This window comes from Ornithodoros turicata, chromosome 10 (assembly GCF_037126465.1).
Source record: "Ornithodoros turicata isolate Travis chromosome 10, ASM3712646v1, whole genome shotgun sequence".
NCBI lineage: Eukaryota > Metazoa > Arthropoda > Arachnida > Ixodida > Argasidae > Ornithodoros > Ornithodoros turicata.
This window is the reverse complement of record NC_088210.1, coordinates 35,416,401-35,422,445: the sequence shown is the minus strand read 5'-3', so window position 1 is coordinate 35,422,445 and position 6,045 is coordinate 35,416,401.

The following is a 6,045-nucleotide window of genomic DNA, read 5'->3' as shown; positions in this document are numbered from 1 at the left end:
GTTGCAAAACGAGCTTTTGAATGATCAAGGTCGCGCGACCGTTCGCTCAGTCTTTCGGCAGATAGCCAACGCCGCCTGCGACCGTTCCCCGTGGTTACATTACGGGGGTTCGGTCTCCGGTGTGAGCCGTCCCGACGAAAATGTTCGGGGCTGCCGCGATTCCCACAGTCGGCGGACGGTTGTGGCTGTGGCCGCAGCAGACATCGCCAGTTGTGTTCCCACAATCCCGGGTCGTCGACAACTACGGTAACAAAACAAGGTTTTATTCTATACCTTCGGAGTAGTGACAATCCTTGCCAAAGAAAAAGAATCCCTCACGCCACCGACTTTTATCTTTGAAAAACAGTTCTTATCAGTCGAGCGTGGCCCCCTCTGGTGGTGCACTCACGACACTTTAAACGTGTGAATGGAATGCATGACCAGAAACGTCCTTTTTTTCGCTCTTCTAAATGCATTTAGAGTGGAACCTAGTCTTTTCCTGCCATATTGAGTACTTTTATTGCTACTATTTTTCCCCGCCAGATGTGCCTAGGTGGCAAACACAGCAGAGCCTCGTTGAGAATTCACTTCGAAGCACGGATTGAAAGCCCCGTCTTTTTGGGAAGCATCTCGAGATGATGTTGAGCTGCCATTATAATTAGGAAGGGATCACTCGGGTCTTTCGTAGATTCGGGGGGTAAAAATCGGTAATTGGAGAGAAATCACGCGCCTGCGTTTCTCCTCTCACACGGATATATTTATTACACGCGACAATGCCTCTTTCAATGTGTTACACAACACACAAATATCAAGTGTGCTTCGTACCATTTGTTAACCCAAAGCTGCATAAACAAGTAGTATTGACAGTAGTCAGGTAATGTAGATGATATTACGGTACTCGCATTTATCTGCATAACAATGCGCACGAGTGATATTCAACGCTAATACCCGAAGGCATAGATAGTGCTGACATATATGGGTGTATCCGTGGGAATGTAAGTGTACAAGTTCTTACACGTGGCGACCTTTGTTCGTCTTTAATGGAAATGTCACTTGATGATTTCATAGTGAATGGAATCCGGCGAGAATTGACCATGCAGAGTAGATTCGGCAGGATAAGAGTCCCTTACAGTTACTGCTGTAGGTCGACAAAAGTGACGTATAACCTTGCCTGACCACTCGTCGTAGTGATGGGCGATACCATCGATTGTCCAACTATCGAGCAACCAGGAATTTCGATAGTTTGCATAGTGGAGTAAAGAAAGCATTGATAGCTCGCATACAGGGAGCGAAACGCTAATTCGGGCTTGGCTTGAACGACGTGAATGTTCGTTTATTGGACAACTCGAATCGAGTCGACTCTCGTGACATCATCGCCCCGGTCCCCTTCTAAAACAGACGAATCCCAGAGGCGTCGCTTTGAACTGTGGGAGTTCACTAATTCTCGGTCCATTGTCCACGACGTGTGAAGGTCAGCGAAAGCGAAATGTTCCCCCGCTCAGCAAGAGCGTACGCAAAGAGCACTGGGATTTTCTGAACACTAGAGGTACTCGAGAGTCGCCTCTCGATGCGCGTCGCTGGAGTCGACGACGTAGGATGGCACCACGACTCCGAATCTTGCGCGTTGAATACGAACAGGAGGTGTCATCACGACCTACTTCAGTGAGCTTCACGTCGCCAAGTCAATCCAGCACACCTGAATTCGCATTTCGCTCCCGATGCTTTTGATTCATTCCGAAATTAAAATTTTAGCTCGTTTCTTTTGAAAACAAACCTTCGTCTATTCGCGTTTCGCTCCTGCAAACTATCACTAGTTTTCTCAATCCGATATTAAATTTTAGTTCTGCCGCTAGAAACAATCCAGAGTTTCTCCACTCCGAATTTAAAATTTGAGAAGGTTTCCTTTGAGAACGAAACTTTTTCGGAATTCGCGTTTCGCTCCTGCAAATTATCCATAGTTTGTTCACTCGAAATTTAAAATTTTACCATGTTCCTTTTAGGAACGAAATCTTCTGAATTCGGTTTTGCTCCTGCAGACTATCAATAATTTGTTCTCAACAAATTTAAAATTTGAGCAGGTTCCTTTCGAAAACTAAACTTCCTGAATTTGCGTTTTACTCCTGCATACGCTCAACAGCTTGTTGACTACGAATTAAGATATTCACTCATGCTTCTTCAAAAAACGAAACCGTCCGAGTTCGCTCTCGCTCATGCAAACTGTCATTTACCGTGTATTCACACGAGCGACATTACCCCAGAAGCGGAAGATGCGGAAAGGTTTCTGTCACTTGATCTCGAGCGCTCAACTGATAACCGTGGGGAATATCCTGCTACACAGCCACAACATACATATTCCGTATCAGACGACAGGAAAATGTCGTCTGCTAAGTGCGCAGTACACCACTCCCGATATTCCGCACTGTGTGAATGCTGAACATAACACGGGTCGGAACTTGGTCTATGTGAGCAGTGTTTTCGCTTTTTCTTTCACTAGAATATTCTGTGAGGATGTCGCTCGTGTGAATACACGGTTAGTTACTCGTTAGAGTTTGAACATATTTCCATCGGAAACAACACCTTCTGTATTCTCAATTTTCGCATGTAGTTCGACGATCGCGTTTCGTTCGTGATGTATAGTTACCTCAAAGGGGAGGGAGGCAAGAAATATGATATTGGGAAATAAAATACCAAGTTAATCAAATATGAAATATCAGCGTATACATACACTGCTATAAAGTTGGCATTTCCGAGGAGGAATTAGTGTCCCTTAATTGTCACAAACCCATATTACCGTGACTGTAACATACTTATAGTACTTATAGTTTCACGGCGTATACGGCTGCTCTGAATAGTATTAACCACACGCATAGCGCACAACAATCCAAGGAAACTCTTTCTCCGGTTTAAGCAGAACAAGTTCCCGACAGTTTTTCGGCTCCTCTTTTTATGTACCAACTGTTTTTTTTTCTTTTTTCCTGCTAACGTTGCGAAACGTTGGTATTTGATTAGACTGATAATACAACTATATAGGAGCAGAGACTTGTAGATTTTTGCAGCAAGCGGGTTTGGACTGTGTACTGCTTACCATCGATAGCTGAAACTATCGATCGCTTTGAAGAAAACTACCGAGAGCCATATCAGTAGTCATCTCAACTACCGATAGTGTTTGAATGACGATCGTACGAGAACCGGCGTATACATGGTAGACTGACTTGACTACGCGGCGATGGCTCCCTCCCCGGGCAGAAAGGGAAACCAATCCATACCAGAACGTGTGCCAGAATCAATGTAAACCCAAATGGGAATGAGGAGGAAAATGTCCAAGGACTTGGACAACCACAAAACAACTAATTTGAAACGGAAAACAACGCGGATCTTTGGACAGGAGCGCTCGTTGTGGCGGCCGATGCATAACAAAAAGGAGGAAGCGAAAGAAAAGCTTTCCTTCTCGCTCAAATGTTATCTAATCATGACCCCTTTCGACACCGTTTTCTCTGCACTTACAAAAAAAGGAGAAGAAAGAAGGAGCCACCGTTTGCAATGCATTCCGGGGGAAATTCGTCCACTTACTCAGTGGGAAAATATCAACCGTGCTTTCAACCACGTTCATCTTGTTTCCGCATGATACATCTCCTTTTTGCAGATCCGAAAAAACAACAAAAAGTCTTCTCTGTCTCGTTTCCCGAGTGGGATAAACTACCTGAATATTTTCGCACTTTGGGATCCTGGGAGAAGCGCCGGTGAGTCCTTTATTACCCTGTTACGGTGCCGATGGTAGATCCGTGGAATCCCATCACAGTTTGTACGGCGGTCTTCAAGGAGAGAGCAGTCCGCTTACTTTTAACGTCAGGTAATCTGACGTCTTTTTTCTTTCGTATCCACATAAAGGAAGGCAATTTCTTCCTATGCATCAGAATATGGCACGCCGTTTAATTCGACTCGGCCATCAGATTACGAAACAGATCAATCACTTAGTCATTTAAGGAGAGTCCAAACCTTTCAACCAATCAAGTGACAAGACGATACCATTCGCAACAAGGAGCCTATCATGGGGGTTGTTTTAGAGTGTTAGCGTCACCACGTTGGTCCGAACCCATTCCGCTGGCTTTGCCTCTAATGTGAACTATGTGTGTGTACAATGTTTACTCCAAGTGCACAAACGTGCAAGTTTTATAAACGGCACCCAAAGTTGTATAGTTTCCGGCCCGGTCGAAGAAGCTAACGATGCTGGTGAATTCCATGTCATACTCCACGATAGAGAAGGAGAAAATAAGGGCTCGTCACTGGGTATGCCCAGGGTGAAAACTCCACCGCTAGAGTACCCCTTTTTAAAACCCGATCTTCACCGTGGTTTTGAACGAAGGTCAAAAGAGCCATGGCGACGACCTAAATACAAAACCTTCACTTATTCACTAGCTTATCTGCCAATATTTTCTCCACTCTTTGATGCGTAATATCTTAATCTAGTATAGTGCACCTTTGTTGAAAGAGACGCGAAATAATATAAAAATGGCAGTCAATAACGTGCTAGAGAGAAACCGTAATTATTCTTCATTTGTCATGGCAAATAATATGTAGCCGCGACCAATGATGCGATCGAATTACGCTTCTGAATTTTCGCCCGGATCGATATTCTGTCGGAGAAGGACGAAGAAAATTGTTTTAATCTTTATGGCTGCCGAATAAGAATATGTTCCGGAAAGAAGGTATTCCGAGGCGTGATTAAATTGAGACTCTGGGAGAGAGAGAAACGTCATCTATTGCCTGGGACCCGCCACAAAAAAAGGATAAACAAAGAAACCAAGTGAACGGAAAACGAGTATTGGAAACAACGGTCCAACTGCAAAGTAAGCAAAGCCTCTACAGCAGATACAAAGATAAGTCAGCACTATTCTCCCACTACAGAGGAGGCTGTTATTCCAGACGAGCACAGATAGGCCCAAGGCGGGCTTCATAAGGACAAACACAACACATAGAATGGCACTCATTGACTCGAAACCAAAACGGAGCAAACACCAGCGACATCGTTGAGAACCAAAGCAACCTGTAACGGGAAACAGAGAGGAAAGACGAAACTGTGGTAGAAAACTCACCATGATGAGGTGCTGAAGAAATTCTCGGAAGAAGCTTGTGCCCATTTGGAAATACAAGAAGCTCTGGAATTTACCACGCTTTTGGGAGCCAAGGGGACCGAGTCAAGAAAATACCTGTAGGTGTAAAAACGGAAAGACGGCTTGACGCTGGACTAAAGCTTGCAATCAGGGTAAGGCTCAATAATGCGTGCGGAAACGCGATAAAAGCAAAGAAGGACTTGAAAGAAGATGACGCTCTATACAGAAAATGGAAGCAGAAAGTAAATGCACAAAAAATATCCTGGCAGATGTAGGCCTACAAAAGGGCGGTACCAGAGACCATTTGTTTTCAGCTCCTTTCAAGGAGACGTACGCGATCGTGAGGACACGCAGCCCAGATGGCAACGGACAGACGGAATAGTACGTTTCTTCACCTCCTTCTGTAGGAAGCGGCAGCAACTTCTCCGAAGAACGGAACAAGCAGCAAGCAGAGCTCAGGACGACACCAACGACAATGACGAAAATCGGGAAAATCCAAGTAGAAGGAAGGAGCACAAGTTGCTAAAATGGCAACCTGCCTAGACGGGGTTCCAAACCTAACTCCTAAAGGCAGTAGAAGCACTACGAAGATATGTTCTGACGAAATATCGAAAGTGTGAAAGAAAGCCAATGTGAAACTCCGAAAGATATCAACGCCTTTCCGAGAAGCCGCGAGGCACAGAACGGTGAAACGGAAGAGCCGTGAACGTATTTATTCCCAGTCATATAATACAGATCTCCTGACAGCAGAAGAAGAACCTATACATAGCATAGCATAGTGCCGTTCCCCACAAATTCACAAACTGTCTGACGTAAGCTAGGGACATCAAGAGACGCGATTAGAATGAATGTTTATTCGAGGCGCGTAGCGGCAGGAGCTAAAGATGACGATGGTGATGAGGCGCTACTACAGCCGCTAGCGGCGAAACAGGCGTGTAGAGGAAAGCAGGCTTGA